General features: G+C 43.0%; 1 pseudogene across 1 annotated transcript; it reads right to left on the bottom strand.

Annotated features, from left to right (window-relative positions):
* Positions 1-2,251: 2,251 nt before the first annotated feature.
* On the bottom strand, positions 2,252-4,823 carry LOC117090911 (annotated as a pseudogene). Its single transcript, XR_004440148.1, has one exon. The product of XR_004440148.1 is annotated as a trifunctional enzyme subunit alpha, mitochondrial-like (transcript).
* Between the last annotated feature and the right edge of the window lie 8,178 nt (positions 4,824-13,001).

The following is a 13,001-nucleotide window of genomic DNA, read 5'->3' as shown; positions in this document are numbered from 1 at the left end:
GACTGACTCCTTCAGGAAGGATAGCCTACGTGTCAGAGCACACACTGTGGAGCTAGACTATATGGGTGCAATTTCTGACTCCACCTGTTCTATGGTGAGCAGGCCTATGCAAACCTACCCCCAAAGGCTGAGGGAGCTGAAAGGCCAGATAAAGAGGCAGACATGCCCAGTTTCTCAGCAAAAAAGCATTTAATAAGAACTTAAAAGCAGAAGCCATGTCCTAGGTGTCTGCAAGATGGTGGATCCCCTTGCTGTTACCCCAACCCAGACCCAGGGCTTATATACCATAGGGAAAGGGTATACGTGCTTCAGAAGGGATGTGTAAGACAATTGAAGCTGACTCCTCAGGGAAAGGCAGGAATGCTACCTGCATCATAGCCTATAATTTGCTTAAGGGCAGGATTCATAGTAAGTGCCCGTTTATGATAACATCAAGGTTTTTTTAATCTAGGGGCTAGACTTATGGTAAATATGTGTTCTTAACAGTAGATAAAGTAGAAATATTAGAGGTATTACTGGAACTGGGAGTTAATCAGAAGTTAACATGGTGTTTTAGCAGCCAAGATGGAGTTACTTTAGCCTCCACACCACCATTATGATTCAAATCATTCTATGCCTCACTTTTCTCATCTGTAAAAGAGATCAGTGATATAAAACCCTTAAGGCGGCCGGGCGCGGTGGCTCACGCCTGTAATCCCAGCACTTTGGCAGACTGAGGCGGGCGGATCACAAGGTCAGGCGATCGAGTTCATCCTGTCTAACATGGTGAAAACCCGTCTCTACTAAAAATACAGCAAATTAGCCGGGCATGGTGGCGGGGCGCCTGTAGTCCCAGCTACTCAGGAGGCTGAGGCAGGAGAATGGCATGAGCCCGGGAGATGGAGGGTGCAGTGAGCCGAGATCGCCCACTGCACTCCAGCCTGGGCGACAGAGCGAGACTCCGCCTCAAAAAAAAAAAAAAACCAAAACAAAGAAAACCCTTAAGGCTACTGCGAGATTAAATGAATTAAGTGAGTCATTATCCTCCAGTCAACAAACAACTTTAGAACCCCAAGCGCCCAGGTCAGTGCTGGGATGCAGAGTTAACTAAGACATGGCCTCCGCATTTATTAGAGTCACTTTTTTTTGAGATGCTCTGTTACCCAGGCTGGAGCGCAATGGCACAATCACACTCACTGCAACCTCTGCCTCCTGCGTTCAAGCGATTCTCCTGCCTCAGCCTCCTGAGTAGCTAGGAGTACAGGCGCGCACCACCACACCCGGCTAATTTTCGTATTTTCAGTAGAGACGGGGTTTCATCAGTTGGTCAGGCTGGTCTTAAATCCTGACCTCGTGATCTGCCCGCCTCCGCCTCCCAAAGTGCTGGGATTACAGGCGTGAGCCACCAGGCCTGGTCTAGAGTCACTTCTTTATTGCTCAAGTTGCTTCTTTCTGCTTTTAATAACACCTTTTGCCTCCTACAATGACATTCATTTTCTTGTTTTCAAGTTTTTATCATTTTTGATAATAAAAAATTAAGTAATGGTTTAAATTATACTATAAATTTATCACGTGTCCTCCTGTTCAGGGAAAATATACATCCGCTCACCGCCTTTAGTTCCCCTCTACACATCTGCTGCCTAGTTTTGGCCAAGTGAACTTTCCATTGATATCCTGGGCTCTTTCCTCCCATTCCCGTATCTGTTCTTTCTTCTCGGTCCCAGAGCCCTTGTCATCTTTGCAACCCTTATTTATGGATTTTCTCCTCTGATTGTACAAACTAATAACATACTTGAAGAGAGAGCAGCCCAGTCATTGCTTGTTTCTTTTTTCTGGCTATTCAGTCCCTAGAAGTCTCTGAGTTTAATCAGGTTTTTTTTTTTTTTTTTTTTTGCTTTAATATCCTGGTACACCACGGTGAGCAGAAGCCCAGGCAAAACATCTACACAGGCAGGTGTGTGTGGTTTTAAGCCCACCAGGTCCCACTTTCTCTCATCACAGTCCCTCCCTAAGGTGCTGCCTAGAATTCTGCACAAGCATTCTTACTCCCAAAGCACAGGGCTTTCTTCCAGCTTGCTTTTCGAAGGAGGCATTTCAACCAGAAGGGCAAAGACAGAAGCAAAAGGAAAAGCCAGGCAGAGACGCTGATACAGAGTTTACTGTTACGTGTTTGGCTGGGTGCAGAATTGCCCTCACCACCCCGGCCAACCTGGCCTCCTGGGAGGAACAGGCAGAGATGGCTCCAGATGGCTCTTGGCTGCCACTCTAGGCCTCAGGGCTTATACAATGAGCACAGTGGGTTCCACCTTCCAATAGGAAGTGCAAACTCTAATTCACAGTCAGACTTCACCAGGAGGGAGAGATGGTCTTTGGCTGAAGGCACTTTAATCAGGGAGCAAACCCAGTGCCAGTTTGTCTTCCTTCTCGTTACTCTGATAAATCTAGACGCCACTCTGTTGGAAAACCAGCACTGCCTGCGGCTGGGGTTAGTGCACTGACCGAGCGAGGCATGAGACCTGCTCACCGAGAACTTCTCGTTAGGGCTGTTAGCGTGGTCAGCCAGCAGCTAGCATGGAGTGAACTGTTTTCCATAGGCAGCCTCATACTTCTTGAGCCGGTCCACTACCTTCTGGGCGCCACGCAGATCCACAAAGCAGAAAGGCCCTCCAAGACAAGGCGGGAAGCCGAGCCCAAAGATGGCTGCGATGTCTCCCTCTGCAGGTGTGGCCAAGATCCCCTCTCGCAGGCACGTGACCGCCTCATCCACAAATCTTGTAGCCAGGCGGAACTGGATGTCTTCACCTGAGGAGACTTTAGACTTAGGAGGCATCTTTAGACTCACTAAGATACTATCCACGTCAGAATTCAAATTCTTACTCTTCACATCCTCCTGATAGATGTAAACGCCCTTCCCAGCCTTGCGACCTAGGAAGCCCTTGAACACCATCTGTGTCAGCAGTTCTGGGTTTCCACCTCCAAACCGCTCCCCAAAGGCTTTGCGCAGATCTTCTGCCACGTGTTTCACTACATCCACCCCAACTTCATCCACCAGTGTGGCGGCACCCACAGGAAAGCCAAAGCTTGTGGTCAGGGAATCCAGCTTCTTGAGGTCAACTCCTTCCTGGAGGATTCGGATGACTTCAGACATCATGGGTGAAAGACACCTGGTGGTATAGAAGCCAGGTCCATCCTTAACCACAATGATGACCTTCCCCTGCTTGAGACCGACTGCTACAGCTGAAGCATTGGCGTCTTTGGAAGTTTTCTCGGTTGTAATCATCTCCAGCAGCTGCATCTTGTCGACGGGAGAGAAGTAGTGCATGCCAATCACCTTCTCAGGTCTTTTGCTGACAGCAGCAATTTCACTGATTGGGAAAGCAGATGTGTTACTGGCAAAGACTCAGTGATCTGGAACCACCACTTCTACTTCCTTTGGCACTCTGTGCTTAAGACTAAGGTCCTCAAACACAGCTTCAATCACCATGTCGACCTTTAAAATGTTGCTAATCAAGCTGCCCAGTCAAGTTGCTGAAGATGGAATCCCTTTCAAATGATTCCTCTGGAGGTTTCAAATGATGTTAGAGCTTTCTTCTTCGCTTTATCATTCAATCCTTTGAACACTTGTTGCTGTCCTTGGCCTAGCCTAGTGAGTGTGGTATCTTTAAGTATAGTCTTTAGCCTCTTATCCACAGAGACTTGGGCAATGTCTGCTCCATTCAGCCCTTCACCAAGAATAACCAGATGCTTAACATCCTTCTGTGGAGCTCCAGATTTATTCTTCTTGCACAAGACCTGATCATGGTAGAGTCCCATCAAGGCCTTTGATTCACTGGTCATTGCAAGCTCTCCAAATTTCTGAGATTCAGAGAGATAACCAGCATCACTCCCTTGCTCAATTCCCATCTTTACCACATCAATTATTTTCAGAGGCACAGGATAAAGGCCTTTAGTCTCCTTTCGCACTTTTTCTTCTACTTTTTTGTAAGCCTGTTGCCTGACAAATGGAATAGTCATGGCGCACCCTGTCAATTTTCCCACCAATCCCTTGTCTCTCTTTGGAGAGATCTTATCAGCTAGACCTTTGGCGAAAGTAATTGCAACTTCTTCTTGGTATTCGATTGCCCGTTACTCTGGAGGTTTTAGTCCTGTTCCCAGGGGTTCCACCAATTGGTCAACCAGTCCCATTTTCTTTGCCCTGTCTGCAAGGATATTTCTACTAGGCAGCATCATGTCAAAAGCAGCAGGGCACACCCACCATTCTGGGCAACCTTTGTGTGCCTCCTGCTCCCGGTAAGATCCCCAGCAAGACTTCAGGGGCACCTAATATGTTTTTCTATCTTTTGTTGCTATTCTGTATTGGCATGAAATCGCAAGCTCAAGTCCTCCTCCCAGGCAGGATCCACTGATGGCAGCCACAACAGCCTTTGTGGCCTTTTCAAGTTTCTCATATGTTCTCTATGCTGCTTGTGATATCTGTGTTACTTCTTGAGGGGTCTTGCAAGTGGCTAACATGTTGATATCAGCACCTGCAATAAAGCAGCCTGGCTTTGATGAGATAAGGGCGGCACTTCTGATTTGATTAGTAACCCAGGTTTCATTCATAACTTCTGTGAACTCTGAATGCAGGTCTTCATTCAGTGTATTTACCTTTGAATTGGGAGAGTTAATTCGAATAATTGCCACATCCCCTTTGACTCCATGGTTCATATGGGTTCTGGTCTGCAAAGCAGAAGACTCTGTAAAACTGCAGCATATATAACTTCGGGAGCAGAGGATCCTGAAGGCAGAGACGCGGCTGAGGATGCCAATCGCCCAGTAGGCCACCATGTTGAGTTGAAGAGGACAGCAGTGGAGAGCGCTTTTAGCGGGGCCGGCCGAGCGGAGGAGTTTTCCTCTTAATCAAGATTTTTAAAAATTGAGGTGAAATTGACATAAGATGGTATTAAGCATTTTAAAGTATACAATTCAGTGGCGTTCAGCATATGCAGACTTGTGTAACTACCACCTCTATTTTCTTTCTTTTTTTTTTTTTTGAGATGGAGTCTCACTCTGTGGCACGAGCTGGAGTGCAGTGGCCGGATCTCAGCTCACTGCAAGCTCCGCCTCCCGGGTTCACGCCATTCTCCTGCCTCAGCCTCCCGAGTAACTGGGACTACAGGCGCGCGCCACCTCGCCCGGCTAGTTTTTTGTATTTTTTAGTAGAGACGGGGTTTCACCATGTTAGCCAGGATGGTCTTGATCTCCTGACCTCGTGATCCGCCCACCTCGGCCTCCCAAAGTGCTGGGATTGCAGGCTTGAGCCACCGAGCCCGGCCGAACCTCTATTTTCCTATCCCCAAAAGAAAACCCCACATTCCTTAAGCAGCCACTCCCTAGCCTCCTCTCTAGCTCCTGGGCAACTACCAGTCTGCTTTCTGCCTCTAGGGATTTTCCTATCCTGGATATATTTTCATATAAATGGAATACTTCCATATAAATGAAATCATGCACAATGTGACTTTTCTAGTCTGTCTTAAGATTTTAGGATTATTTGCATGGAGCACAAATAACTAATTACAGAGCACATCCAGGAAAATGGTCTCAATGGAGAATTTTGATTTTATTTCATTTTTGCTGTAGCCATGCCTCCTTTAGGGAACCTGTGGGGGAGGTCTAAAGTCACCTGAATGCATGGAGGTAAGGGCAGGCTGAATAAATTACCCACAGTGCTAGCATGTACTGAGTGAGTTATTGGTGTTGTTTTCTAACTGTGCTGAGATGGTTGACGTTTCCTTTCCTCCTCTGGGAACAAAGTGAAAAGGCCCTCATTGATTGGTACTTTTAGCCAATGTGTGGATGCGGGTGGGGAGTGTGTGGATCGGTGATGGGTGGGTAAAAGGGGTGAGGGGTTGTGGGGAGGGGAAACTGGCTGCAGTGTGAACTAAAGAATTTGGAGCTGCTGATGTCATTTGCTTCTCAAATCTCATTAAGGACACTGATTTTAATGAAAACAAGAGGGGTTGTGATTTGATTAGTAGTGACTGAATAGATTATCATAAAAGAAAGGCAATCACCAGTGCAGACCCTAAAAGAAAAAACCCAGCCCGGTGCGGTGGCTCATTCCTATCCCAGCACTTTGGGAGGCCGAGGCAGGTGGATCATGAGATCGGGAGATCAAGACCATCCTGGCTACCACGGTGAAACCCCGTCTCTACTAAAAATACAAAAAATTAGCCGGGTGCGGTGGCAGGCACCTGTAGCCCCAGCTACTCAGGAGGCTGAGGCAGGAGAATGGCGTGAACCCAGGAGGCCGAGTTTGCAGTGAGCTGAGATCGCACCACTGCATTCCAGCCTGGGCGACAGAGTGAGACTCTGTCTCAATAAATAAATAAATAAAAGAAAAAAAAAAAAGAAAAAGAGAGCCAAGGAGGAAGCATTTGCCAACATGGTTCCAGGACTTCGAGACTCTCTGGAAAGAAGTATCTTTAGAGATGAGAATGGCAATTCTACAGATGGCATGGTGTTTCTAATATGCTATAATTTTCTTAGGAACTGTCCCTCATCCATTTTAGAGCTAATTGGGTCAATATTTACTCTACTAATCTTTGGAATCATATCAGACCTTACATTGCATCTCTGAGCAAACAACTAATATGGAATTTGGTCTTTGGAATGTATCCACAAAGAGAAAAAAACCCTGTGAAGAGTTCCATGTAATTTGGAACACCTCTAATTTTCCCTGACATTTCAATTTGTTGAAAACTGCCCTCCTTCCCCCATAACCCCATGACAGCTTAAAAAAATATATTTTGTCATTTTAGAGCTGGATGAGACTTTGGAGATCTTCTAGGCCAATATTTATCAAAGTTTGCCTCCAAACTGACCACCAGCTTTGGAATGAATTATTGGCATGTTTTTCAAAAACGCAGAGCCCTGGGATGCACGAAGTCAAAATTTGTGGAATCTGCAATTTTATGCACTCACTCACTCACACCAAAATGTGAGAACCATAAATCTACTCATATTTCATAACTAATCAGAAAACTTTGAACCATGGGTGCAGATAACTTATGGATGGTCACAACTTATATTTTTGAAATATCTCGTCTTTTTTTTTTTTTTTTTTTTTTTTAGAGAAGCTTTGAAGTAGAAGGATGAAATTTTTGTTATTCTTTTTTTTTTTTTAATTTTACTTTAAGTTCTGGGATACATGTGCAGAACTTACAGGTTTGTTGCATACGTATACATGTGCCATGGTGGTTTGCTGCACCTATCAACCCGTCATCTAGGTTTTAAGCCCTGCATGCGTTAGGTATTTGTCCTAATGCTCTCTGTCCCCTTGCCCCCCATCCCCCAACATGCCCTGGTGTGTGGCGTTCCCCTTCCTGTGTCCATGTGTTCTCATTGTGCAACTCCCACTTATGAGTGAGAACATGCAGTGTCTGGTTTTCTGTTCCTGTGTTAGTTTGGTGAGAATGATGGCTTCCAGCTTCATCCATGTTCCTGCAAAGGACAATAGCTCTTTTTTTTTTATGGCTGCATAGTATTCCCTGGTGTACATGTGCCATATTTTCTTTATCCAGTCTATCATTGATGAGCATTTGGGTTGGTTCCAAGTCTTTGCTATTGTCAATAGTGCTGCAATAAACATACATGTGCATGTGTCTTTATAGTAGAATGATTTATAATCCTTTGGGTATATACCCAGTAATGAAATTGCTAGGTCAAATGGTATTTCTGGTTTTAGATCCTTGAGGAATCGCCACACCGTCTTCCACAATGGCTGAACTAATTTACACTCCCACCAGCAGTGTAAAAGCCTTCCTATTTCTCCACATCCTCGCCAGTATCTGTTGTTTCCTGACTTAATAATCACCACTCTAACTGGCATGAGATGGTATCTCATTGCGATTTTAATTTGCATTTCTCTAATGACCAGTGACGATGAGCCTTTTTTCATGTGTTTGTTGGCCACATGAATGTCTTCTTTTGAGAAGTGTCTGTTCATATCCTTTGCCCACTTTTTGGTGGGGTTATTTTTTTCTTGTAAGTTTGCTTAAGTTCCTTGTAGATGCTGAGATATTAGATCTTTGTCAGATGGGTAGACTGAAAATTTTTTCTCCCATTCTGTAGGTTACCTGTTCACTCTGATGACAGCTTCTTTTGCTGTGCAGAAGCTCTTTAGTTTAACTGGATCCCATCTGTCAATTTTGGCTTTTGTTGCGATTGCTTTTGGTGTTTTAGTCATGAAGTCTTTGCCCATGCCTATGTCCTGAATGGTATTGCCTAGGTTTTCTTCTAGGGTTTTTATGGTTTTGGGTTTTACATGTAAGTCTTTAATCCATCTTGAGTTAATTTTTGTATAAGATGTAAGGAAGGGTTCCAGTTTTCTGTTTTCTGCATATGGCTAGCCAGTTTTCCCAGAACCATTTATTAAATAGGGAATTCTTTCCCCATTGTTTGTTTTTGTCAGGTTTGTCAAAGATCAAATGGTTGTAGAGGTGTGGCATTGAAATATCTCATCTTCTAAAATACCAGTTATTAAATATACCAGTTATTGTAAGATAATATTTTATAAAAATAGTTGTTATTTATAGAGTAACTTCTGTGCAACATGCTGAGACACTTGTTTATGTTATTATTATTTTCAAGACAGGGTCTCACTATGTAGCCCAGGCTGGTCTCAAACTCCTGACCTCAAGTGATCCACCAGCCTCAGCCTCCTAAAGTGTTGGGATTACAGTCATGAGCCTCCATGCCTGGCCTATGTTATCTTTGGCTATCCTGCAAAATAGTTGTTTCATCTCTGAGCCGCCTCAGATATTTATGCCTGAACATAGGAATAATAATATTTCCTACCTCTTGGATTTAAATGAGATACTATATGCAATGTGCTTCCATAAAGTAAGTACACAATAAACATTAGCTATTATCACTATTATTTGATCACATTTTATACATGGAGGAACTGAAACATGTGACATTAAGTAACACATTCAAAGAAATGTGGAGGAGGAGGATGGTTAGGAAATGGTGGAGACAGAATTCAAATCTCTATGTGCTAGATTACAAAACCTAACTTTTCCTGCTACTCTACATCTTATATGTGCATGATCAGAGAAGGTTCCTTAGTTCTTTTTCCCATTAAAAATAATTCTTTTGTTTTAGCCCTTTGTCCAGTCCTAGATTTTTGCTACATTCTTGTTTACTGTTCTCTCATCCTTGAAGAGTCCTGGGCAGCTGCACAGCAGAAGTTGAATGAGTAATTCCTGTATATGCATAAAGGCCTGTCACTCAACTTCTTCATACCCCAGAGAAGTTCTGTAATATGGCTGGCAGTAAACTGAGAAAAACAAAAATCGGGGAATGCAGAAGTAGAAGCACTCCAAAAATCACACTTTCACCCACACAGACTCCTTTTTGAGCTCTTTTAAAAAACAACAAAGTATCATATTGAACAATCTAGCTGGTGTCCAAAAATAGTGGCCTGGGGAGTCACTGCTGGAGCATGCTGGCCTCAGACACAGGAATGTACACCCTGGAGACTCCCAGGGGAAGTCCCCAATTTGGCTTCACACAGTGGCCATAATGAAACCTCACCTTGTGCTTCTCATGGTGAGGATTAAGTGGTGAAGTCCAGATGTGCACCAGCAGCACAATTTCCAAGTCATGTTATTTTTGTTAAAAATGAACTAGCCAGGTTGTGCTGTGGTTTTTCAATAGAAGTTGGTGAGGGGAGAGAGTAGTTAGTAAGGAAAATAACTAATAGCTGAATGAAACCCCACAAAATTGTTTTTCAGTCTCACTAACTCCAAATCCCCCAAAAGAGAAAATGCTTCTGTAATTATAAGAGATATAATTTTTATTCCTCTAGAAGAAGCAAGGTGAACAGGGAATATTGCTTTCTAAGAAATAAAGTATTTTCTTATGCTGGACATATCAGGTTTCCTTAACATAAATAATTTTATAGCTACATGTAAGTTAGTTAACTCTGGATTTTATTAGAGTTTTCCTTAAGAAGATTATATAAAATATGAATAACATCTTAATTTTATGTCATCATAGCTTTACTATGAGCCTTCACTCAAACCAGACTGAGGTCAAACTGTTGCTAAAATATCAGAAGCAGGTCCTCACAACCCTGCTGTTCCTGTCACTTGGAGAGAAGATGACAGGAACAGCAAGGTTGTGAGGACAACAAGCTCATGCTGTTTCTGTCACCTGGAGAGATGAGAAATTTTATCAAGCATGTTTTACATATCCCAGATGCCATGCTTTCAAATTCACACAGAGTAGCTAAGAAAACCATCAGGATGACTTTGTGAGGAAGGAATTCTTTCCCAATGCCATACATTTCCTAAGTGAAAGCGCCAGATCTGCTGGACACGGTGGTTCACTCCTGTAATCCCAGCACTTTGGGAGGCCAAGGCAGGCAGATCGATTAAGCCCAGGAGTTTGAGACTAGCTTGGGTAAACATGGGGAAACCTTGTCTCTACAAAAAATACAAAAATTAGCTGGGTGTGGTGGCACATGTCGGTAGTCGCAGCTACTCAGGAGGTTGAGGTAGGAGGATCGCTTGAGCTGAGCAGTTGGAGGCTGCAGTGATCTATGATTGCACCAGTGCACTCCAGCCTAGGTGACAGGGTTAGACCCTGTCTCAAAGAAAAAATAAAAGGGGACAGATCTTGGGCCCAAGTCTCTCTGTCTTCGAAGACCATGCTGGTTTCATTACACTATACTCTCTTCCCAGAATTCTCTGCCCCATCATCAATGAAGATAAATGAATAGTCAAATATTTTCTATTCATTTTATTATTCGAATGATAAATAAATGTTCAAATCCTATCTATTCATCAATGTCTCAATCAAGCACTGCCTGTATATCATTAAACTTGTGATTATTTCAATTATTTTGATTATTGTAGCTTCTATCTACCATGGTTTTCTTCTTCCTCTGAACTCATGCCACAAAGTGGATGATGCATATCCTGGTACAGCTGTCCCTTGGGAACCACGAGGGATTGATTGGTTCCAGGACCCTCCTCAGATACCAAAATCCAAGGATGCTCAAGTCCTTTATATAAAATGGCATAGTATTTACATATAACCTATACACATACTCCTGTATACTTTCAGTCATCTCTAGACTATTTATAATACCTAATACAATGTAAATGCTATGTAAATAGTTGCTATACCATATTGTTTTTAAAATTTGTATTATTTTTAATTGTTATTTTGTTTGTTTTTCAATTATTTTCAATCCAAGGCTGTGGAACTCATGGATACAGAGGGCCAACCATACTGGGTTTGTACAAGAGAGTAAGAGAGGCCAGGTGCAGTGTCTCATGCCTGTAATCTCAGCACTCTGGGAGGCTGAGGTGAGAGGATCGCCTGAGCCCAGGAGTGCAAGACTAGCCTGGGCAACATAGTGAAATCCTGTCACTATAAAAAATTTAAAAATTAGCCAAGAGTGGTGGCACATGCTTGTAGTCCTAGCTACTCAGGAGGCTGAGGTGGGAGGATCATTTGAGCCCAGGAAGTTGAGGCTGCAGTGAGCTGAGATTGCGCCACTGTGCTCCAGCCTGGGCAACAAAGCAACAAAGCAAGAACTTGTCTCAAAAAAAAAAAAAAAAAAAAAAAAAAATGTAGGAGACCACAATTTGGAAAATTTTAGGAAGAATTCATGCTTTTTACAGAGAATTAGAGAATCATTTTTTCTCAGCTTTTCCCCATTAAACTGTCTATATAAAGAAGAGCAAACTAAGAAATGCTGAGCATGTGAGGGTAAAATTGCAAATCAATCAACTTACTTGGAATCTATGTTTTATCTTTGAAAGTTTCATGATGCTATATTAGCAATCACACTGGTAGGCCTGCTACATGTGGGTTTACTATGCAGACAGGGGAAAATAAAAATTGTTGAAGTCTTCCATGTCTTGAGGCCTTTTCCTTTTCTCATGAGAGTAGAAGATAATAATGGGGAAAAGAAAGGCCCGGTGTGGTAGCTCACATTTGTAACCCAAGCACTTTGGGAGGCCCAGTCAGGTGGATGTCTTGAGTCCAGGAGTTCGAGACCAGCCTGGACAACATGGCGTAACCCCATCTCTAAAAAAAATACAAAAATTAGCCAGGAGTGGTGGTGGGTGCCTGTGGTCCCAGCTACTGAAAAGGCTGAGGTGGGAGAGCCTGGGAGATGGAGGTTGTAGTAAGCCAAGATTGTACCACTGCACTCCAGCCAAGGTGGCAGAGTGAGATTCTGTCTCAAAAAAAAAAAAAAAAAAGTGGGGAAAAGACATAAATATAAGGAAATTAATGTGCATATTACATGCGCCTCTAAATACTTTTTTAAATAAAAATAATGTTTTCCTCTAATAAAATAAAATTAAATTAAAAAGTGGGGAAAAGACATAAGTATAAGGAAATTAATGTACATATTACATTCTTCTCTAAATAATTTATTAAATAAAAATAATGTTTTCCTCTAATTTTGGGAAAACCTTTATGTTCCAGGAAAGCATGGCATGTCCATCCTGTGGCTTCAACTTACCCTTGATCACCCTCAAAAAAATAAGCACATCTCCAGATGTGCATGTCCCATTTTGAAAAGCATACGGCTAAAGAAACACTAAAGTTCCTTCAACTTTGAGATGCCATGATTCAGTAATTTTTAGATTTGTCTTTTATAGCTATTTATTTTAATGTTGTCAGTCATTTAAGTATTTTGTCTTTTCCTTTTTTTTTTTTTTTTTTTGAGGCGGAATCTCACTCTGTCACCCAGGGTGGAGTGCTGTGGCACAATCTCGGCTTTCTGCAACTTCTGCCTCCCAGGTTCAAAGAATTCTGCTGCCTCATCCTCCTGAGTAGTTGTGACTACAGGCATGCACCACTGCGCCCGGCTAATTTTTGTGTTTTCAGTAGAGACAAGGTTTCACCATGTTGGCCAGGCTGGTCTCAAACTCCTGACCTCAGGTAATCCGCCTGCCTCAGTCTCCCAAAGTGCTGGAATTATAGGTGTGAGCCACTGCGACTGCCTTTAAGTA

Source organism: Trachypithecus francoisi, unplaced genomic scaffold (genome assembly GCF_009764315.1).
Source record: "Trachypithecus francoisi isolate TF-2019V2 unplaced genomic scaffold, Tfra_2.0 Lachesis_group11, whole genome shotgun sequence".
NCBI lineage: Eukaryota > Metazoa > Chordata > Mammalia > Primates > Cercopithecidae > Trachypithecus > Trachypithecus francoisi.
This window is presented reverse-complemented; position numbering and strand designations above follow the sequence as displayed.